The sequence below is a fragment of the Elaeis guineensis genome, chromosome 2 (assembly GCF_000442705.2).
Source record: "Elaeis guineensis isolate ETL-2024a chromosome 2, EG11, whole genome shotgun sequence".
Classification (NCBI taxonomy): Eukaryota; Viridiplantae; Streptophyta; class Magnoliopsida; order Arecales; family Arecaceae; genus Elaeis; species Elaeis guineensis.
This window is the reverse complement of record NC_025994.2, coordinates 98,537,237-98,562,816: the sequence shown is the minus strand read 5'-3', so window position 1 is coordinate 98,562,816 and position 25,580 is coordinate 98,537,237. Positions and strand designations below refer to the sequence as shown.

At 35.5% G+C, this 25,580-nt stretch overlaps 1 long non-coding RNA gene and 2 pseudogenes across 7 annotated transcripts; all 3 read right to left on the bottom strand.

The window, feature by feature from the left end:
• Positions 1 to 334: 334 nt before the first annotated feature.
• LOC105050286 (uncharacterized) lies at positions 335 to 17,361 on the bottom strand. 7 transcript variants are annotated; one of them, XR_002165979.3, is made up of 4 exons: positions 16,364 to 17,361; positions 16,145 to 16,236; positions 4,404 to 4,440; positions 335 to 1,074 (listed from the first exon to the last, which is right to left on the bottom strand). It is a non-coding gene; the product is annotated as an uncharacterized lncRNA (long non-coding RNA). The 7 variants fall into 7 exon arrangements; XR_012138851.1 differs by lacking the exon at positions 4,404 to 4,440 and having other exon boundaries at positions 335 to 1,094; positions 16,364 to 17,351; XR_833011.4 differs by lacking the exon at positions 4,404 to 4,440 and having other exon boundaries at positions 335 to 1,038; positions 16,364 to 17,346.
• Positions 2,594 to 3,520, bottom strand: LOC140855576 (uncharacterized; annotated as a pseudogene).
• LOC140855574 (uncharacterized) lies at positions 3,518 to 4,362 on the bottom strand (annotated as a pseudogene).
• Positions 17,362 to 25,580: the final 8,219 nt, after the last annotated feature.

Sequence of the window (25,580 nt, the reverse complement as noted above, 5' to 3'; positions counted from 1 at the left end):
GAGAACGTTCTTTACTCTTGCTTGAAACAAAAGAAGAAAAAAGGAAAAAAAAAAAAATCCCAATGAATAGCATCCCATATCCATCGCTTAAAAAGAAACAGGTAACCACAGCTAAGAGTTTCGAACAATTCCCTTTTTCTTGTCTCATTTAGGCCTTGCACGGGTGCTTTATCTGATGATTTTTTTTTTTTTTCCTTTCTTTCTTGGTGGAATTATCGGATGATTTCCTAAGGAAGACAAACTGTGCTACTGCCATGATCGTCAGTAACCATGTGATCAAAGTCAAATCGGAGGGCTTTGTGTGTTTCCTCTTGAAGGAGAAGAGTAGATCTCGTCACAGAAAATCAATCACCTCAATTCTACCTACCGTAAACCCAAAGAAGAAGAAGAACATTGATCACAAAACCAAAAGCAAACTAAAAATAAAACAGATACAAGGCCCTTAGAGGCACCCAGGCCTACTAACTTTTTTCCTCCAGAACAGAGGAAAGAATATATTATTCAATAAGGAAGGCACCGGACAACCCGCGACCGCATCCTCGACGACGTCGATGGCTGCCGGAAGTGCCCGCGAAGCGCGGCCAGCAGGGGATGGGTAGAGAATCAGAACGGCGCACGACGACGAGAAGGCCACCAACGTCAGGAATTCCACGTAGAGCAGCGGCATACGGATGCCGGCGATGGCGCCGTACAAAAGCAGCATGCCGGCAGTGAAGGCGAGAAGACTGAAAAGAACGGACGCCGCCGACCTCAGATCGAGGTCGCCTGGCGGCGGATCTGCGAGCATGAATCCAACAGTGGCGATGGATAAGATGGAGACGAGATCGCGAAGGCCCACCGCGAGGCGTGTGGCGATGGTGAGTTCTCGACCTTGGTTGTGTGGCATGCCTCTCTCCTCTAGCCTCTCCTCGCGTAATGAGAGTAAGTGGAAGCGGAAGGACAAAGAAGAAGTGACCCAGTCTAGGCCTTCTTATAGACGGGGCGTCACAGACGTCCCGCAAGCAACAGAATATGGACGGCTCTGATCTCATCCGATATCTAAGACAACGGCCGGATTAGTCTCCCCTTCTTTGTCTTCAGAAAATAAATAATGGCTGTTATAATGTATTATTTAGTGCTATCACACTCTAAATTTTCATTCATAAAGAAGCCTGTAATCTTTAAACAAAATTTTTTTATAAAATAAATAGTGATCTGCACAATAATACCATTATTATCTATTATAATATTACTACAACAGTTGTTATAATAAATTTTATATTAATATTAAATTATTCTAATATGCAAAAAAAGGAGATAAATAATGGTTGTTAATGTCTTCTATAACAATCAATAGCTATTATCATGTGAAACCATGATAATAACATGACGTCATCATTCAAGCTATAAATTATAACTTCCGTCAGGAAGCGTCTTCAGTCAACCTGGCCAGTCTGAACACGTAGAATTCCGGAGCACAACAATGACTTATTCCTAGGAATATTCTCAAACACACATGGCCGGTCAAGTTTGCCGAAAGCGTGATCAGGTCCTTCATCGGTGACCTTCAGCCATGTTTTCACCAGCGAATGACAGCTCATTGGCTCCTCGTCATGAAAGCTTATCATGGCACCCCACACATTATTGAGACACCTCCTTCCATGAAGCCAAAAAGATACGGAGAGGTCTTGAGAACCATATTGCTGCCAATGTTTTCCTAAGAAGAATTCTCCTTTTTTTTTTTTTTGTTTAATCCAAATAGACTGGTTAAGAGGAATGACCGGCATATTGCAGTTGTTGAAGTGCTTATTGTGATGATTTTTCCACTTGAGCCAGGAACTAGTGGACCTGTGGTGTTAGTCTTAATGCTCTGAAGATGGGGTTCCAAATTCTTGAAGCAAAGTGGCACCCATAGATGAGATGATCCAAGGGTTCTAGAGAAGCCTTACAGAAGAAACTAGGGAAATTCTGATGCCTTTCAGTTTCAAACCTTGAAGGGTGCTTAATCAAAATGTTGGATCAGGAAATTCTTTACAACATTCAAAAAGAAATAATTTATGTACCCAAAAAAGAAAGGAATAATTTAAATAACAAAATGCACTTTTTTGGGTAAGGAATAATAAAATGTACTTTGTTAATGGGTGGGATACTCTGTTGTGCACACATTTTTAATTAAACAAAAAAAATGGTTTTCAAGATGGCCCATTCTTCTAGCTTGCCTATCGATCTTCATTTATTTTTCTCTTTTAGTGCTACAAATACTTCATGTGTACATTCTGCAATTAACACTCTTTCCATTGAGCATTTTCTCTAAGCCTGCAATATTTCAATGAGAAGCAATGGATATAGGACAAATATCATTAAAGCAAACGAATGCTATATATTACCTCCCAGTCTTCTTTAGGGTAGAAGATAAGGATTCGAAGCTTGAGATTCCTTTACTATCGGATTTTTGCAAGTCTTTGCTTGATTGTCTAAGCTCACTGTAATGCTTATATTTGTGCATTTGTTTAATATTTTTTCATCTGTATGTCTAATTCCCTTCTTTTTTTGGGTCTTCTAGAAGATTTTAGATTGAGCTTAAAAGGCAACACTTTATATCCAATATCAAGTTTTATCCATTGAATGACTTCGAAAAGTATTCATTATGTATGCACTTAGCCATGATGCCAAACTAAGATCCACTCCATAACTCATATTTTCAGCACAAAAATACTTGAATTCCTCCAAGCTAGCCTTCTTAATTTAATCCTTGATATCATACTGAACTTTTGTGAATACCTTTATAGCTTCTCATACCTTGATTTCAAACCAGTTCCTAAAAACATTGTTTGGATTTTTTTTTTTTTAATATAGGTAGCTCATGCATTTTCTATTTTCTGCCTTAGGATATATATTGTATTGCTTCTTCCAATCCCTTTTGTCAATTTGATACAACTACTAAACCTTCTAGAGTTCCAATTGCTTCTCTAAGTGCCAACAAAAACCAAATATAGCTATTACCATCTTTAAATTCTACTGTAATTGGAAACAAACTATTATTTTTCCATCAAGTATCATAGCAATCATCATCATACCCCAAAACTTTCCCCTTTTCTTGCTATGAGAACTTTTCCTTTAAGTGGCAACCATCCAAGCCTAAAAAAGGCCTACAATCAGCTAAGAAACCCGTATTGCAAGTTTTTAGAGAAACAAAGAAATGTGAAAGCAATGCTTGTCACCAATCATATCAAGTTGCAACTTTATCATAGTACCTAGGTTTCTTCTTAAAAGCTCCTCCTTGAAATCCTCCATTTTTTCAAAAGAATCTGCCCAACATGGCAAACTCCTTTCCTTGTCAGACTCTGTGATATGAAGGCTCAAGACAATGGAACTGTAATAATCTTCTTCTTAATTCAATAAGTGACAAGTCACTCTCTTTTCTTAGCCAACCAATCACCTTATCATATATCCAAAATTGTATGACCATCTTATTGCCACATTTATTCACAGATGAGCATGTGTGAGGTTCCTTCAAATTTTTTGACTTGCATAAATAACCTTAATAACATATTAATACATACAATATTATTCATATTACAATGAAAAAGATTGATATCTCTACTATAATACCTAAATTATGTGCCCATCACATGATAATGAAGCCTCGATAATGAAGCCTCACTTACAAGCTTCATTTTTGTAACTCATTGTCACTACACCTAGCTCACTTTTAAAAATCCTTATAGCAAATTCATTCAATATAGCATATTGACTCAATGCCATCTTGAAGTGTCCTCGGCTTACATATATTACTCCCACAGTTATGTTAGGATTCTCATTGTCCATCTTATATCTCTCCCCCTCAAGTCCTATGACATTATCATCATCATCGGAATCAGAAGCACTGCTAGAAATATTGTGATAACCACTCTCAAAATCACAAATTTGAGTATTTGATTCTTGTTCCTTTTGAAACATAATTTCATCATTTACTCCATTATAGTCATTATTCTCAATAGCAATACCTAAGATATCAATCCCTATTGCAGCTAGAAGCTCACTTTCATTCCGCCTTTGGTTCTCCCTTTAGTCATCCACTCGAACCTTTTCTATTGTAGTTGCAACAAGTCTACATATTTCAATTTGGCCTTGGTTGCCTAGTGTTGATTGGGAAAGTTATATATCATTAACCTAGTTTGTGACAAATAAGAAGCACTCCTTCAAATCTTTGTACTCCTCAAATAAACTCATTAATTTATGATCTATCTAGAATCATATAAGACCTAAGTGACAAATGTCTAACCATAGACAAAATATTTATGGTCTCTTCAAGCTTCAATTGAAGGTGTGCAAAATATCATCATATAGGTCATGATAACAGTAGTGATCAACATTAGCAAACCTACAATAATACTTTATTCTTGTAAAACTCCAAATTGTACCTTTAATTTGGAAAGTGATTGCTCCATTTTAACAAGCCTGAACGGAATAAGCAAATATTCATGATGCATGAAATAAGAAAGAGAGCTTACCAATCAAAACTACACAATAAAAATGAAAGAAAAGGAAGATAGTGCTTTTACCAATTCACATGATCATGACCACCAAAATACAGAGATGAAATAAATAGAATATTTCAGCACATTCTAAGCAAAACACCAATCAAATTATGACATATAACAACCGAAACTCGAAACAAACGTGACATTCAACAATTTCAATTCTACCATTTCTCCTTATTCTCATTATTTTTTCAATCTTAGAATATTTTTGACAAGAATTTTAGAAATTTAACTAACCATATATTGAGCTATTTCATATTTAGATATTATGAGAAAATAGTTATCTATAAAAAGTGTACAGATTAATTTAAGGAATAAAGTACAAACTGAAGTTCATATATAGGAATTAAAATAAAAGAAAGCGTGCATTGATCGGGATGATATAGAATATCCATATACATAAAATAGCATGGTTGATACCAAAGATGTTATACTATGGATATGAAGGAGCTTGACGTTCTTGAGTGCGATGAATGCCAGAAAAATGGAGCCTACCAAGTTGGGGTGGCCAAAGTTCCAAACGAAGCAATGTCAACGAGGAGAATGGCACCACCACTAATATTCCTCCAAAAGAAGGTGAGGCCGCAGACACGACATACCTTAGCCTCATAGTCGACGTTGAGCAAGGAGTGCTCACTGGAAAGCCAGGCAAAGACGACAGAGAGGCCAAGCAATGAGGGTGGGGAGGCCAAGGAAAGCCAACCTAGTCTTCCCTAATTGAATGAAGATCCGACAAAGTGCTCGATGATGGAAACTCTGGCAAGGGGCTCGGCATTAAAAACTCCGACATAGTGCTCGGCATTGTCCAATGGAAGGACAGTCCAACTGGTCATCCTTGGGAGTGAAAATGTGAGGATGAATCTGCTGTTGAGAAAATCTCTTGCAAAGGACAGAGCGGGAGTCCAACTAGTTATTGTTAGAAGCAGTGATCAAAGAGAATATGAATTCGGTGCTAAGAAAATCTTTGATAAAGAAAAGAGAGTGAGAGTCAGATTGTCATCCTTGGGAGTGATGATGAGAAAAGGTACACCAATCATATAGAAGGGAGTTGAGAAAAGGTGCTCGACGTTGTTGACAGCAGCTTCAAGAGCCATCCGGTCATGGAAGGAAATGGCAATGAGATATAATAAAGAGGGGATTGGCAATGAAAGCAGTGGTCAAAAATTGAGGCAAGGGTTGAGAGAGATTAGGCTTTTTAGAGAATTAGGCATGCTGGAAATCGCATGAGAAACAGTGCATGCAATTTGCAAGCAAAGCAGAGGATGATAGGTCAAGTGGACAAAACCCATTAACCTTACCCATTTTCAGCAATAAATTATTTTTTAAAAAAAATGTTTTTGGCTAACAGCATTAGCAATATTGTTATGCAAAGGAGTTTTATGAAGGTATGTACATACAAATATTAATTTTAAGATGGTATTCATGTAAATTTGAATATTTAGGATGGTATATATACAAAAAAATAAAAAATAATGTATTAATTATATGACAATTGTCAATGATAGAGTTTTGAAAATATTATTTAATCATTTAAACAATAAAAAGTTGAAAAATTGATAATTACAGTGAAATTTTGAAGTTCTCTAATGGATAAGAAAGAAATAATAATGGCCTTTCCCCTCACAGATTCTTAAAAATAGCTAGATATTTATAGATTAAAATTTAAACAATTTGTTCAGACATCATACCACACCGTTTGAATTCTATCTAATCACAAGTGTGGTGATCACCTCCATCAAACCTGGGATGCAAACACAGCCCAGCAGATCAAACGGTCTGAAGGCATACTACTAAGAATTTTTTGAAAAAATATTACTAAGAAAATTCACCACAAAAATATAAAGCAAGATCCAGGTGATAAACTGGTCAACACAACTTGCAGGCATGGGCACCCTGTAGCAACGTGGACGGGAATTGAGCTAACTAGTACCAAACAGGCAACTACCCAGCAGGTTGGAGAACAGTCAACACGGAATTCCTAGACTGGGTTGCAGTCATTGAATCTGGACGGGATAAGGAAGAGGGGGTAGGTTGAGAGAGGCCCATGAAAGACTGAGGTGGGCCAGATTCGCAGAATAGAAAGAAAGGTGTCGCTCTTCATGGTCCCGGCTCAAGGGGTAAAAAATCCAAACAAGACAAAAGGATAGTTTGCTTAGTCAAAAAGGTTATCATGAAAAAAATCCAAAATACTTTGATAACACCGTGGAGGCTGTAAAAGAGAAGTAAGAAGGGATAACACACGAGATTTAATACTTTTATAAAACTGTGGCAGGCGTTAGAGACAAACGATGAATAAATAACACACGAGATCTAATATTACTTTGTTTAGGAAGATAGCATAGAATCCAAAGAACCACCAATGTTCATTTTTGAACATCAATTGTTAACATGTATAATATTACATACCCACAAGAACCTTTATATATTAACTAATGTCTTTCACATGAAAGTGGAAAACAAATATGTAAAATGGCATACTACCCAATGTAAATCAAACATATCAGCCCAGGATCTAGCACAAACCCAAATTAAATCAAGCAACAATAGTAGAAAGAAAAAAAATAGAAAAGAAATCAAATCTATTCCAAAAAAAAAGTCGAAATAATAAGTTTAACTCCTGTTACAAGAAGCCTCAAGTCTTTCGAAGATGCCTCTCTCACTCTCGCACACAATGATGCTTCACAAAATCTCCCTCTACTACTCTTCACGTTACTCCCTCTCTTTATAAAACCACTCTCTCCCGCTACAAAACAAAAACATCATAATCCCACTAAAAGACAAAAACTTGTACCCAGCCTTGGACTAGCACTAAAACTAAAACTCAAACCACCGATACTCCCTCTCATTACAAAATCTATATTCATAGATATTGTGAATGCCACAATTTTCAGTGCTATTATTGTTAGAATGCACTATGATTTCGTACGTGTAGTTTAAATTTTTTTCTAAAACTTTATGCAGCGAAAATAAATAAATTAAAATATTTTAATTTATTTCACGTATCAGATCTGATCTGAAAACCATTCTTAGGATCTTGACACGAACATGTTACCTTGATCTGAAATCTGAAAAGAAAACAATCGTCAGTAAAATAAAATTGAAGATTAGATCTCCATACCTTCGGCTCCTGCGGATGTTCGGAGTTCCGATCATAACCGCGCAGACGTCCGGCCTTTGCTAGTATCCACACGGAGATGTCTGATCGGACCATCGAGATCACCAGTGTGCTAGCACCTTGCAGATCTCGCTCTTCAGCCTTGGATCTGCATCTCTTCTTCTAGATCTTGAAGAAGATGATCGCTGCGCGAACTCCTTTGCGCAGATCTGACGGGATCTGAACCAAATCACCAAGAAAGAAAGAACTTTTCTTCTTCTCTCTCTTTTTCTCTTAGATCTGATCACCATCAGATCTTGGCGTGGAGGTAAAGAAAGAAAGAAAGGAGACGTCCCCTTGATCCTGCCAAAAATAGAGGAAGGCGCCATCATTCTTTTCAATAATTCCACACACACATTAGGAGATAATGAGGAGATAATGAAGAGATAATGAGGAGATAATTTAACCAACTCATTGACTTAATCTAATTCTCTTGGACTCACAATTAGGTGCCCAATTAAATCCAAATGGATTTAGGTTAGGTTCAAGACAATGGACTTAATCCAATCGAAGTTCCGAGAAGAATTAAGTTTAACCATGTGCTAGCATGGTTCTCTTAAACTCAATAGGATTTCCATAAAGCCTAACCCAATTAGAACTTCATAAGCCTAATTGGCAAATTCAAGATTAAATCTCTTAATATGTGATCCCATAGGTTCTATTCTATCAGGTAGTGAGATATATTATGATCTCCATCACAATATCATCGAAACTCTTTTCGATGGATTGGAATATTTTCAATTCTATCCTTCGAGGGTCATCAATTGAATCAAGTCCATGATCTTGAACATAACCTAAATCCATTTGGATTTAATTGAACGCCTAATTGTGAGCTCAAGAAGATTGGATTAAGTCAATGAGTTGGCTAAATTATCTCCTCATTATCTCTTCATTATCTCTTCATTATCTCCTAATATGTGTGTGAAATTAATGGAAAGAAGGGTGGCACCTTCCTCCATTTTTGGCAAGATCAAGGGGGCGCCTTCTTTCTTTCTTCCTTCACCTTTACGCCAAGATCTGATGGTGATCAGATCTAAGAGAGAAAAAGAGAGAGAAGAAGAGAAGAAGAAAAGTTCTTTCCTTCTTGGTGATCTGGTTCAGATCCCATCGAATCTGCGTGAAGGAGTTCACGCAACGATCATCTTCTTCAAGATCTAGAAGAAGAGATGTAGATCCAAGGCTGAGGAGCGAGATCTGCAAGGTGCTAGCACATCGGTGATCTCGATACTCCGATCAGGCATCTCCGATCGATAGTGGCGAATTTCTACCCGCGTTAAGGTATTGAGATTTGATCTCATATTTATTTTATTTTCAGATTATATGTATGTCTTTACTTCTGGACTTGGGTAGGATTAGATAAGATCTAACGCATGTGAGGTTAAAGAGTTTAAGCCGATTGTTTTTCTGCTGCTCTTGTAAAAATTTTTGAAATCTATACATGCATCCTACCCGATTTTCTAACAATTATTACAGCATTCTAACAATTATTACAGCATTAACAGCAGCATGCAACAACTTGACAAAACAATAAGTCTTTTTTATCGACTCAAATAATAACTCTTTTATTAACTCATCCCCTTTTGATACTTATGTCAAAATCAATGATATCCTCCAACACTTCCCCTCAACATTGGCTCAACTATCACTATGCCAAGATTTCACAAAACATCCAGCTTATGCCAACGAACATCAAATTGCCAATTGCAACCACTACTCACCAAAGCATCTGCCATTACTTGTAAATAAGTAAAATTGATAACAAAATTTTGACTATAGCTACATGCCTTTAGTTAAATAGCTCTATATATCTGCATATAGATATCTCCTACATATGAAATCAAATTTCATGCATATAGTCTTTTATCTATTCAAACTTTTGAGTAGCTTCAAAATTAATTGACAATCAAAAATCTTATCAAATATTAAGGCACAATATGAATCATCCACACCAAACATATCTTCTTATTCTTATCTCCGAAGCAAATTCAAACTTAGTCAACTCTCTATTCTAATGGTTGACTAAATCTCTAAAAGAAATATCCCTATCTCAGACAACTTCAGCATAAGACTCTTTTTCATTATTTGATTCCTTAATATGAATTACTACGATTGGATCAACCGTAGCATCCTTTGACTCTTTCTAAAAAATATGTACATAATAAGTTGAGCCAAATAAAATATATAACCCACGACATGGGCTATGTTAAAGCAAGTATATAACAATTCCGTGTAACGATACAAAAACTTCAACTGACACATAATTCTTCCAAATGATTTACAAGAAAAGACACAACATGGGCTATACAAATATTAACAAGTTTAACCAAAATATTTACAAGCCATAAGATGAAGGCACACAAGTAGATATCAGCCCTGCACAATAATCCAAAACAAGAAGCCTCGACATGGGCTATATAAAAACAAGTACTTAACAATTCTACATAACAATTTATAAGAAAAACCACAATATGGCTATAAAAATCACGCATATAATAGCTTCAATCAAATTATATATAAGCCTCAACATGGGCTATATGAACGCAAGTATATAATAATTCCTCTACCAATTTCTAAAAAAAAAATATAATATGGGCTAGAAAGTATTACATAACAAGCTTAACCAAATTATATATAGGCCACAACATAGGCCATGTGAAAGCAAGCATATATCAGCATAACAAAATAAGTTAAAAAAAAATCCATTGACACACAAACCTTCACAATTATTTGCAAAAGTGCCACAACATGGACTATACAAATATCACCAAGTTTAGCCAAAACATTTACAAGCCATGACATGGGCCGATAATTCCACATAATAGGTTATAAAATAAAAGCCAAACATGAAAAATGGAACACAAGTAATGGACCTGCACGATAATCCAAAACAAGAAGCCTCAACAAGGGCCGTATGAGCAAAAGTAATAACAATTCTTCATGACAATTTATAAGAAAAACCAGAATATGGGCTACATTTAACTGAATTAAATATAAGCCATGACATGGGCCATATGAGAGCAAGTATATAACAATTCCACAAAATGATACAAAAAATCCACTGACGTCTGAATACTTTACAATTATCTGCAAGAAAAGCCATGACATTTATAAGTTTAACCAAAACATTTATAAGCCACGACATGGGCCAATAGTTCCATATAACGGTTTAAATCAATGCCAAAACATGGAAAAAAGTAACACAAATAAATGTTGGACCTATACATTCATTCAAAACAAAAAGTCTCGACATGGGCTCTACAAACACAAGCATATAAGAATTCTTCAAGATGGTTGATAAGAAAAACAACAATATGCTCAATAAAAAATACGTACATAACAAGTTTAGGCAACTTGTATATATAAGCCATGACATGGGCCATGTGAAAGAAAGTATATAACAATTCCACATAATGATATAAAAAATTCCACAAACATATAATCCTTCACAAGGATTTATAACAAAAGCCACGATATGGGCCATACAAAAATTAACAAAGTTAACCAAAACATCTACAAGCCATAACATGGGCCAACAATTTCACATGACAATTTAAAGAGAATCCAAAACATGGGAAAACGTAAAACAAGTAAATAATGGGCCTGCATAATAATCCAAAGCAAGATGCCCTGACATGGCCTATATGAACACATGTATATAACAGACCCTTCACAACAATTTATAAGAAAAACCATAACATGGGCTATAAAAATACGAGTATATAACAAGTTTAACCATATTACATACAAGCCATGACATGGGCCATGTTGAAGCCATAATATTGGTTCGAAAGCAATAACAGGTTTAACCAAATTATATATAAGCCATGACATGGGCTATGCTAAAGCAAGTATATAACAGTATAACATAACAAATTACAATATCCACTAACATATAAACCTTCAAATTGATTTATTGAAAATCCCATGATATGGGCTACACAAATATTACCAAGTTTAACAAAAACATTTACAAGCCACAACATGGGCCAATAATTCCACATAATAGTTTATAAAGTAAAAGATAAAACACCAGAAATGGAAGACAAGTAATGGCCCTGCATAATAATCCAAAATAAGAAACCTCAACATGGCCTATATGAACACAAGCACATAGCAATTCTTCAAGACAATTTATAATAAAAACCATAATATGGGCTACATTTAACCAAATTAAATATCAGGCACGACATAGGCCATATGAAAGCAAGCAATAACAATTCCACCAAATGAAACAAAAAATCCACTGATGTCTAACACTTTACAATAATCTATAAGAAAAGCCACAACAAGGGCTATACAAAAATTAACAAGTTTAACCAGGACATATATAAGCTGATGGGTCAATTGTTTCCACATAATGGTTTAAAGAAGTGCCAAAATATGGGAAGAGTCACAAGTAATTAATGACTTGCACAATAATTCAAAACAAGAAGCCTCAACATCGGCTTTATGAACACAAGTATATAACAATTCTTCATGACAATTTATGAACACAAGTAAACAACGGTCCTGCACAATAATCGAAACAAGAAGCCTTAACATGGGCTATATGAACACAAGTATATAACAATTCTTCACGACAATTTATAAGATAAACCACGATATAGGCTACAAAACTGCAAGTAGATAACAAGTCTAACCAAATTATAGATAAGCCACGACATGGGCCATATGAAAGTAAGTATATAATAGTTCCATATAATGATATAAAACTTCCACGTACAATTCTTCAAAATGATTTATAAGGAAAGCCACAACATAGGCTATACAATATTAACATTTTTTAACCAAAAAATTTACAAGCTACGAGATGGGCCAATATATCCACATAATGGTTTAAAGAAAAAGCGAAAACCAGGATGAAAAACACAAGTAGACATCAGCCCTGCACAATAATCCAAAACAGAAGCCTCGACGTGGCTTGTATAAAAACAAGTACTAAACAATTCTACATAACAATTTATTAAAAAAAACAGCAATATGGCTATAAAAATCAAGTATATAACAAGTTTAGTCAAATTATATATAAGCCTCGACATGGGCTATATGAACACAAGTACATAATAATTCCTCATAACAAATTCTAAGAAAAAAACATAATATGGTCTAGAAAGTATTACATAACAAGTTTAACCAAATTACATATAAGCCACAACATGGGCCATGTGAAAGCATGTATATAACAGTATAGTATAATAAATTCAAAAAAATTCCCCCTCCTAATGATTTGTAAGAAGAGCCATGACATGGGCTATATAAATATTACCAGGTTTACCTAAAACATTTATGATCCACAACATATGCCAATAGTTCCACATAATAGGCTATAAAATAAAAGCCAAAAAGTCAGAAAATGGAACACAAGTAATAGTCCTGCACGATAACCCAAAACAAGAAGGCTTGACATGGGCTGTATGAACACAAGTATAAAATTCTTCGTGATAATTTATAAGAAGAACCATGATTTAGGCTACATTTAACCAAAATGAATATAAGCCACGACATGGGCCATATGAGAGCAACAATCTAACAATTCCATGACATGATACAAAAAACCAGCGATGTCTAATACTTTACCACAATCTATAAAAAAAGCCATGCATGGATTATACAAATATTAACTAACCAAAACGTTGATAAGGCATGACAAGGGCCAATAATTCCGCATAACAATTTAAAGAAATGCCCAAACATGATAAAAGGTAACACAAGTAAATAATAGACCTACACAATAATTCAAAACCAGAAGCCTCGACATGGGCCCTACAAACCCAAGCATATAAAAATTCTTCATGACAATTTATAAGGAAAACCGTAATATGGGCAACAAAAAATATGTATATAACAAGATTTGTCAAAATATATATAAGCTATGACATGGACCATGTGCAAGCAAATATATACCAATTATATTAAAAAAACCCATTGACAAATAATCCTTCACAATGAGTTATAAGAAAAGCCATGGCATGGACTCTACAGATAAAAAAATTTAACCCAAACATCTACAAGCCACGACATGGGCAAATAATTCCACATAACGATGTAAGAGAAAAGCCAAAACACAAGAAAAGGAAACACAAGTAAATAATGGTCCTAGACAATAATCCAAAACAAAAAGATGGGTTATATGAACACAAGTAAATGACAATTCTTCACAACAACTTACAAGAAAAATGACATCACGAGCTGCAAAAATACAAGTACATAACAAGTTTAAACATATTATATATAAGCCACAACATGGGCCATGTGAAAGCATACATAACAATTCCACATAATTATATAAAAAACCACAAACTTATCATTCTTCAGAGATATTTATAAGCAAAGCCACAACATGGGCTCTACACATATTAACAAATTTAACCAAAATATTTACAAGCCCCAACATAGGTAAATAATTCAACATAATGGTTTAAAAGAAAAGCCAAAACATGAGATAAATCACACAAGTAATTAATGGTTTTGCACAATAATCCAAAACAAGAAGCCTCGACATGGCCTATATCAACAAAAGTACATAATGATTTTTCATACCAATTCATAAGACAAACCATAACATGGGTTGCAAAAATACAAGTACATAACAACTTTAATCATATTATATATAAACCACGACATGGGCCATGTGAGAGCAAATATACTACAGTTCAACATGATAATATCAAAAAATCCACTGACTTGTAATTCTTCAGAAGGATTTATAAGAAAAGACACAACACGGGCTATACAAATATTAACAATTTTAACCAAAACATTTACATGCCATGACATTGGCCAATAATTCCACATAATGGTTTAAAAGAAAAGGTAAAATACGGAAAAAAAGGAACACAAGGAGATGATGATCCTGCACAATAATCTAGAACAAGAAGCCTCAACATGGGCTATATAAACACAAATATATTAAAATTCTTCATAACAACTCTTATATAAGCCACAAAATGAGCCATATGACTACAAATATATAACAATTCCATATAATCCTTCATAATGATTTTATAAGAAAAGCCAAAAATCGGGCTATATGAATACACGTATATGTCACTTTTAACCAAGCCATTTACAGAGAATGACATGGACCAAGTATGCACAAGTATATAACAAATTTAAACTAATCAAGCCATATATTGGCCATGACATAGGCCAAAGGAACAAAAATATATACCAATCATTCATAACAATTTCTAAGAAATGCCACAACATGAGCTGTAGAAATGCAAGTACATGACAGGTTTGACCAAAAGATATGTAAACCACCGCTTTAGCCATTCAAATGCACATTATGATTTAATAAAACCAAAAAAATAGCCATAAGATCATAAATACATAATGGGAGTTCATAATAGTCTGAAAGAAAATCCTTGACATAGGCTGTATAAAAACAATTGCATAATAATTATGATAACAATCTTGCAAATTGGTTGAAAAGAAAACCCGCAATATGGACCTTATGAAGATAAGTACATGAGTTTAAATTAACCAAGCATTATATAAGCCACAACATGGGCCATTCAAAATACACCTTATAAAACTTTATTATAGGATTACGCTATAAAGAATGCATTCAACTCCATCCACTATGTCTCCCACCAAAATTGGTAATCAACATCTAAGAAAAAAATTGGCAACTAAAGGTAAAACAGTTTTTTTTCTAGAAGAAACAAAGTTCCTTATAAACCAATATTAGACAATAGATGACATCTGTGAGAACTGAAAGGAGAGGATCAGCGTATTAGACTAAAAGGAGAAGAAACTAGAAGACCAGATTTTGATAATTTTAAACAAAAAGGAGAATTTATTTTATTAAGAGAAAAAGCAAACTATAGGATATGGCATACCATGGTAAAGCATTAAGACAAAGGAATTGAGCAAAATGATCTACAACAGACAGAAAATGTTTTCAGAATCAGCATATACAGTACGAAAAGATGAGAGTCGGGCAACGTAATGAGAAAATATAACTATTCAACATATCCCAGAGCAGTTCATTATATCTTTCAGATTTCTTCTGACACTTTGTAGTCAACTTCGAAACATATCATCAGCTAATTTTGGACAAGAAAACTGTATGACAAAAGTGTTTATTGCTGAAGAGAGAGAGAAACATCATCAAGAAACAAAATATCTGACCGAGAACATCTAAGCACCTACTTGGAAATCAACATAAGAAGAACCAAAAACCATCCAACATATGATAAAAATCCTGTTTCTTAAATCCCATCGATATTTATTAAAAAAAATAAATTTCAAGAGTCTTCTTCTTTTTTGTTTCAAGAGAGTAGCAATGCAAGAACGCAAAAATAAGAAAACGGAACGACAAATGTTGTCATGAAACCCAAGAAGAGAGAGATTAATTTGTAGGGTTGCCATCTGCGATTTTTGAGTTCTATCTAAAGATCGTGACGATCTCAGATCAACCAAAGAAAAAAGAGTAGTGGGAAAAGAGAAGAAAGAGAGGGACCAGATAAATTGATTGAACCCCTTCTTGCTTACGGTGGTCTGCGCGCCAATTGTCGCTTGTTCGTAGCTTTTCTTTGGTCAGGAATCGTCAATCTGAAAAGAGGGGGAAAAAAGGTTTTTAGGGCTACAGAAGGAACGCATCTAAGTCTAGATCGATCCTAAAGGAAAAACGGAAGAAACGTGAAGAATGAGACGAAACAGGATACTAATAACTTCAAACCTCGATCTTCTTGGAAAAACTTGCAGTCTTTCTGAATCGCCCTTCCATAGCTTCTTGACCAAAAATCGGAAGATCTTTCCGAGAAACGTGAGAATCGGCCATAGATCTTAGCAACAGAGGAATCAATCGCCATAAAGACAGAGGGGATTGGATCAAATTTTATCTTGGATGAATACGAATTACTTATTAGTTCTTATGTTACGACCACTATCAAAATCGGCAAATGTTATTCCCATTAATCTGACGAGAAAAATTACTCGTGAGTTCTTGGAAGAGACTTGATCACTCATGAGCCCTGGATCACAAACTAGGTATAATTTGTCAGCCATGCAAAGATAGGCAAAATTATTAGCAAACCCCTAACTAAATAAATATTATTTTTTGGTTCACCTCATACCAATCCATATGAAATTGGGAAATTCATCATGGTGCCCCCTTAAGTCCAACCAAATCTCCTTAAAGCGCAAAACCTCCATCCTCCATTAAACCCCCCTCCTCGCTCTCTTTGGACTAACAGGCTAAAATCTATGTCCGCTGGCCTACACCTCTCCTAACATCTCTCCCATCTTTTCGTCTCTTTTTCAAATCCTAACCCTGATTCCTACTCGAACCTCCTAGAAACCACCATCAACTACCTTTTCTAGGAGCGCAACCCCAACAAGCATGTTGTCGCCTTCAAAAAGTTTTATGAGTAATGCTACATCTTTTTACAAGTATTGTATCTATGAGATATCTATCCATCGCCTCTCTGTTGCCTAACACTCCAATGCCATTGAGCCCATCCTCAAGTACAAGAAGTGCTATTGCACCGATTTTGCCCCCAAAGACTTCACCATCCGCCCGATCTCCCTTTACGGCAAGGCCAACGTGCCTACCCATGCCACCACCACCTTTCACTAGCTACATGCCTTCGACTACCTTCGTGCTATTATATCTTACAAAGGCTCTCTTCACTGGCTTCACAAGTATTGACGACTTTAACTATATGGTCTACCGCCTCTTATGAGATCCCTACCACAGACCTCTCGGTTATTTCCAACCTCTTCTCCTACAACATCCCTATCCATGCTCTCTATGAAAGGGGCAAGATGCAGCCTTTGATATATTGTGTAACACCCAGCCCATTTGGGCCTTGGATCAAGCCCAAAAGCTCAAAGCCCATACAAAAAAAAAATAGAACGGGAAGAAGACTCCTGATGGGAGTCTTCTTCTCCGATGAATTCCGAACGAAGAAGAATTCTAGGATTCTTAGAGCTCTAGGACCCTCTATAAATAAGACTCCCCTCTCTCGCATGACCCTCCACCAGCCTTCCTCCCTCTCCTTTCCTCTTGATATCTTCCGTTAAAGTCATGACCTCTCGTACTCGTGCTCGTCAAAAATTAAAGCCGACGACACTGCTGAAGCTTGAGGTAAGCCCTTCTCCTCCTTCCTCTCTTCCTTCCCCTCCTTCCCATGGCTTCGTGCACCCTTACCGGCCGTCGAGCTCGTCGGAAAATTCATGAAAATGGTGAACCCTATTTTGCTCTGTTTCAGTCGGGCCCTTTCCTCTCTTTTCCGGCCACCGACGCCGCTGATTGCGGCGTCTAACCCCTAGGATAGGACCCTTGCCTCCTAGCCTTCCTTCTCTATGGGTCTTGGCCGCTGGCGACCAGTCAATGACCGGAAAATAAGAGGTAAGGGGCGGATCCCCTGTTTTTCTGATTTTCTCTAAGTTTCTCGCCGGTCGAACCTCGCCGCCCGCCTCCCCTTGCTCTGTCGCCAATGACCAGACACCGCTGCCCCTCGTCGGAGCTCGAGCCATCGAGCCCCTTCTCTCTGGTCCTCCCCCTGTTCGGCCAAGGAAGAGGAAAGGAAGAAGAAAACGGGAAAAGAAAGAAAAAGAAAAAGAGAAAAATAGAAAAAAAAAAAGGAAAGAGAGAATTTCCTCTTTCTTCTTTCTCTCTCTTTCCTCTCTCCTCTCTCTACCTTTCTCTCTCCAATTTCTCTCTAGATTCTCTCTCTATTTTCTCTCTCTAGACCTTTTCTCTCTCTTTATGGATTTTGTCTCTCTAGGGTCTTTCTCTCCCTCTCTGATTGCATCACGGACCCTAGGATAAACTTGAGATGAAAATATGATGACCTGAGATTACTCCGAAATTCATGCAGTAGATTAGATCCCGGTTCGATCTATATTCAAAATTGATAATATCAATCATGATTAATTCATATTAAGTCACCTTGATATGGCCATTGATGATCTCGATCATGATTGCTTCATCTGAAGGATACAAAAATTTTCTCTCTCTACTTTCTCTCTCTAAAATTTTCTCTCTCTTCATGAATTTTCTCTCTCTAAAAATTTTGTGGACCAATGGAGGGTCCAGATCCTCAGACAAATCCTAATTTTGGTTAATCCTAAGAGAGGTCCTAGATTTGTGTTATTAGGATCGATTATCGATAATTTCTTCATATATAATTTTTATAATTGATTAGGGTTACGAAGAGATATGATTGTCTGCATAAGATATCGAGTGAAATATTTTATTTTCAAAATTCATAAATCGAAGAAGAATATTGATTTTTATGCTTGGATCAGTCACTGATAAAAGTAAGAATCTCTGTACATGATCACTATTATATATATGCTATTTTACTGTTTGTCTTACATCATTGGTTTTGCATCATCGGATTTGAGATCGATGAATTTATTATATCTGAGATACTATTATTTGATTTTGAGCATGAATATGTTATGTCAATATATATGTATTAGAGATTGATGGCATGATTATATGGATATGACATATCTAAATTGATCATAATGTAAGTCGGAATTGATTTGATGAAATCAACACATAATGATTAAATGAAAAAGAGAGATATGGTATGGACTAGCCTTGTCATATGGAACAGCCTGCTAGGAGCTTATGCTTGAAACAGTCCGTCAGGAGCTTATACTTGGGACAGCCCCCACTAGTTTATAGATGGATCAGCCGGCTAGGAGCTCATGCTTGGGACAGTCCGTCAGGAGCTTATACCTGGGACAGCCTCTCACGGACTTTCGTACGTGGGACAGCCGGTCAGGAGCTCATCTTGGGACAGCCTTGAAAGGTTTTTAAGTGAAAATTGATTCGGATGATGACTGAGGTATAGACTTGATTAGTCCAGAGTCAAAAAAAAAATGTTAAAGATCATATGATAATCAAAAAAGAAATAAAAGACAAGACATAAAATAATTGTTGAACAAAAGTATTTCATGCATTAATATATGATGATGCATCTCTTTTGACAAAACAGATAATTTATAGATGTTTGAATTATTCCAGATATTGAACATGGGATTTTATATTTTATTGCTTATCTTTATTTTCAGATTATATTATTATATTGGTGTGATATGAAAATTCTTACTGGACTGTAAAGCTCACACCCCTTCATCTTTTTTTTTCTTCTTAGAGTTACAGGACGCTCATGATTGGCTATGGTTTAGATTTACGGGTGAGCAGATGGATAGATAAAGTATCATATTATCTGATCAGAGGATTGAAAAAATTTAATTTATAATTATGCAAGATTTTATGAATTATTGTTAACATTAGATATTATGGATGTTGAAGTTGTAATGAAATATTTTTGGTCTTGTATATTCTTTAGGGCTTGCTCTAAAGAGTGTGCGGCCATCACGTATCCGAACCGGCTGTTGGGTTCGGAACGTGACAGAGTGGTATCAGAGCTCAGGTTATGATCACTAAGGATTATAATGTAAGTGATTTGAATATTACAAAATGGTATCAGAGCTTAGGTTATGATCATTGGAGATTATGATATAAGTGATTAGGATGTGATAGAATAATATTAGAGCTTAGATTTAAGATCACTAGGAATTATGAAGTAATATCAAAACTTTATGTATGATCAATAGAATGTGACAGAGTGGTATCTGAGTTTAGAGCTTAGGTTACGTTCATTTGGAGACAATGATACAAGTGATTAGGATATGACAAAACAGTACTAGAGCCCAGGTTTAAGGTCACTAGGGATTGTCATATAAGTGATATCAAAACTCTAGGATTATAATCAATAGAGTATGATAGATAATATCAGAGTTTAAGGTTATGATCATTAAGAATGTGATAGAATGATATTAGAACTTAGGTTATGATCACTAAAGAATATGACTTAAGTGGTATTTGATCTTAAGGTTATAATTATTCGAGATTGTGACCTTAGTGATATTTGAACTTGAGACTATGATCATAAGGAACATGATAGACATAAAAGAAAGAATTTAATATTTGAATTTTGAATCAATAGATATTATGATGGAATTTATGTATAAGTAGCATATGATGTCTATAATAGAATTAACAAGTTATATCTTAGATTCTAATTAGTAGGGTTAACCTAAGTATGAGAAGCGTTGACCCTAGAATGAAGAGGAAGATATTGATGTGTTGCGTTGAGTATACTCGATTATCTATTAAATGCAAAACTTATATGGGTGAAGGTCAAAATAATTTTTTTGATTTTGATGTTAATTTTCTAAGCATTATAAAATTTTTTGGACTTATCAGAAGGAAGCTAGTTAGAGTATGGTCTAAGAAGAAATTACATCATATGAGAGAAAAATATTTTTGAGCATTGAATCTATAAGAGATCATATATGAGACTCAATTTAGATAAAAAATATATTTAAATTTTATTATGAGAATATGAGATACACATCTTGATGAAATCTTTGGTTATTCAAAATATCATATTTGGATGTGATTATTTTAATCTTTTAAATTATATTGAATTTCAAGTTAAAAATTTGCTTTTCTAAGTGGATCTAGGATATTTTGATTTTGTTGTTAAATTAAATACGAAGAATTATTTTTGTTAGAATATGATATATACGTTATGATGAAATCTTTAATAATTTGTATTATCATTTTTGGATTAGATTCTTTAATTTTTCTTATGATTGTTGAAGATGGTGAAGTGTATTAACTGTTCAAGTCAAAGTTTGAATTTCTGAATTGAACTAAGATATCTTGCCATTGTTAAATTTTGAATAACTTATACAAGGGATAAGATTTTGTATGGATTTATCGATTAATATTAAGGATTATGATGAAGAAAACTCTACAAGAAATAATCAAGTTATTTCTACTTACAAGGATGTTGGCTTGAGTTCTTCTAGTTTGTTCGAGTTGGAGTTAATTCTTTTACAAAGAAAGGTTGATTTGAAAATTATCTAAATAATTATAAGATAAATCTAAGGTTAACTCCAATTGATTCTAGATATGTTAGATTCTTGAAGAGTGATGAAACTTATACAATGATTTCAAAAATAGAAAGTGGATCAAGATTTAATTTTGATGTGCAATGCCCAAGAGGTAGTTAAGATAAAGAAACTTAAAATTTTGCTCTAAGTTTTATAGAAAATTTGAAGGTTGAATCTATCTTTGATTGATCTAACATACAAGGATATTCTTATCTTCTGATAAACCTATATAATTTGGTAAATTAAGATCAGAGTACGCAGTAAAAATTTGATGGATTAAATTGATTAAAAATATTAATCTTTTAAATTAAAAGATATTATGGAATACATTAGTTGCAAATAAGGAAGGATTTTATTGATAATGAAAGGATGCTATAGATTTTGATCTAATCTGATCATAGCCGAATAATTTTTATCAGTAGGTTGCTTCATTGTAAATAATATCAAGAAATCCTAGATATCTCAAGTTTATTATTAACAGCTTGATAGTTCTTTTATTAGTTCAAACCTAAAATATCTTGACATAGATCTCATTTTTTCAAAATTTATTATTGTTACTCGAACTGATGTAGAAGGTTGAGATTTTTATAAGATGGCAGTCCGGTTATTAAAATTTATTGGAATGTCAAGAGAAGAAAGAAATCAATGATTGTGAAGAGTATCCAATGTTCAACCTTTCTTTATTTTTACATCATAGGTAGTCAGAGACAATTATGAACTTTGAGTGGAATGTATTAGATAAATAACTGTGGTATGTTAATACAAGTCTAAAATATTACTGTTCTTCAAAAAAAACAAATCAGTATGAAGAGAATGAGTTTGAGACCTCATATAATTTTATTATATCAAAATCTTGTGAAACAAGTATTATGTAAGGCAGACTATTAAAAGCTTGAAAATGACATGAAGAATGTATACTTTGAAATATGTATCTCAAACGAAATAACTTAATTTCGAGGACGAAATTATTTGAAGGGGGGAGAATGTAACACCCGACCCATTTGGGCCCTAGACCAAACCCAAAACCCCAAAGCCCATACCAAAAAAAAAAAGGAATGGGAAGAAGACTCCTGATGGGAGTCTTCTTCTCCGATGAATCCCGGACGAAGAAGAATTCTAAGACCCTTAGAGCTCTAGGGCCCTCTATAAATAAGATTCCCCTCTCTCTCATGACCCTCCATCGGCCTTCCTCCCTCTCCTTTTCTCTTGATTTCTTCCATTGAAGCCGTGACCTCTCGTACTCGTGCTCATCAAAAATTGGAGCCGACGATAAGGCTGCAAACGGATCGGGTTGATCCGTGATCCGACCCGATCTGACCCGGTTAGACCCGATCCGAATCCATTTAAAAGACCCATGGAGCCGGGTCAGGTTCAAAAATTAGATCCGTTCATCTTTTCGGGTTGGGTCTGGATTTTCTGAATTTGGACCCGACCCGACCCGTGGAGACTTTTGGATTAATTTGGATCTCAAGATATATGACCCGATCCGACCCGAACCGGATCCAAATATAAGACCCGAACTCAGTTAGAATGACTCATCCAAATAAGAATTTGGGCTTGGACCAAAAGAGTGACTCACCCAAATTCTTTCTTAAATCTCTTACTAAAATCTTTAATACTGTCACACTATCACAAGATCATTAATGCACTGCACAAGAAATGCCATTCTTACAGCTAATATCGAAATTTTTCTAAAAGTCCTTCCACAAACACAAAGTAAATTGGGGACATACCAACAGTTATTCATAATTAAAATATCCAGTTACTTGTTTACTATTGTACATTACTATTGCCTTAGGGATGGTATACAATATCCACTATCAATGGTGAAGTGAGAAGACATAGGAAGAGAGGAGAGGAGAGAATATCTATATGAAAAGATAGATATGGCCATGCTATTTTGCTGTCGATGTGACCTCTAATTTTACTTTATGTAGATTTTTAAACCCATGACCCGATCCGATCCGAATTAGACCCGAACCGGACCCGCATTTCATAGATTGGGACTGGATTATATATGGACCCGACCCGATCCGAATGATCCAATGGATCGATAAATTCGGCCATGGACCCAATCCGATCCGATTTTTTATTGGGATGGGTATGGGTCCAATATCAAGACCCGATCAAGAAATCGGGTCGGATCGGATTTGCAGGCCTAGCCGACGATGCTACTGAAGCTTGAAGTAAGCCATTCTCCTCCTTCCTCTCTTCCTTCCCCTCCTTTCCATGGCTTTGTGCACTCTCGTCGGTCATCGAGCTCATCGAAAAATTCATGAAAAGGGTGAATCCTGTTTTGCTCTGCTTCGATCAGGCCCTTTTCTCTCTTTTCTAGCCATCGACGCGCCGATTGCGACATCTAAACCCTAGGATAGGATCCTTACCTCCTAGCCTTCCTTCCCTATGGGTCTTGGCCGCCGGCGACCGGCCAATGATCGAAAAATAAGAGGTAAGGGGCGGATCCCCTATTTTTTTGATTTTCTCTAAGTTTCTCATCGATCGAACCTCGCCGCCCGCCTCCCCTTGCTCTGTTGCCGTCGACTAGACACCACCGCCCCTCGTCGGAGCTCGAGCCATCGAGCCCCTTCTCTCTGGTCCTCCCCCTGTTCGGCCAAGGAAGAGGAAAGGAAGAAGAAAACGGGAAAAGAAAGAAAGAAAGAAAAAGAAAAGAAAAGAAAAAGAAAAAGAGAAAAATAGAAAAAGAAAGAAAGAAAGAGAGGATTTCTTCTTTCTCCTTTCTCTCTCTTTCCTCTCTCCTCTCTCTACCTTTCTCTCTCCAATTTCTCTTTAGATTCTCTCTCTATTTTCTCTCTCTAGATATTTTCTCTCTCTCTCTCTCTTTATGGATTTTATCTCTCTAGGGTCTTTCTCTCCCTCTCTGATTGCATCACGGACCCTAGGATAAATTTGAGATAAAAATATAATGAACTGAGATTGCTCTAAAATTCATACAGTAGATTAAATCCCGATCCGATCCATATTCGAAATTGATAACATCAATCATGGTTAATTTATATTAAGTCATCCTGATATGACCGCTGATGATCTCGATCATGATTGCTTCATCTGAAAGATATAAAAATTTTTACTCTCTATATTCTCTCTCTATTTTTTCTCTCCAAAATTTTCTCTTTCTTCATGAATTTTCTCTCTCTAGAAGTTTTGTGGACCAATGAAGGATCCAGATACGCAGACAAATCCTAATTTTAGTTAATCCTAAGAGAGGTCCTAGATTTATGTTATTAGGATCGATTATCGATAATTTCTCTATATATGATTTTTATAATTGATCAGGGTCATGAAGAGATATGATTGTCTGCATAAGGTGTCAAGTAGAATATCTTATTTTCAAAATTCATAAATTAAAGAAAAATATTGATTTCTATGCTTGGATCAATCACCGATAAAGATAAGAATCCCTGTACATGATCACCATTATATATATACTATTTTACTGTTGGTCTTGCATCATTGGTTTTGCATCGTCGGATTTGAGATCGATGAATTTATTATATCTGAGATACTGTTATTTGATTTTGAGCATAAGTATGTTATGTCAATATATATGTATCAGAGATTGATGGCATGATTATATGGATATGATATATCTAAATTGATCATAATGTAAGTCGGAATTAATTTGATGAAATCAACACATAATGATTAAATGAAAAAGAGAGATATGGTATGGACTAGCCTTGTCATGTAGAATAGCTTGTCAGGAGCTTATGCCTGGAACAGCCCGCCAGGAGCTTATGTCTGGGATATCTCCCACTAGCTTATAAGTGGATCAGCCGGTCAGGAGTTCATATCTGGGACAGCCCACCAGGAGCTTATACCTGGGATAGCCTCTCACAGGCTTTCGTACGTGGGACAGTCGGTCAGGAGCTCATCCTGAGACAGCCTTAAAAGACTTTTAAGTGAAAATTGATTCGGATGATAATTGAGGTATAGACTTGGTTAGTCCA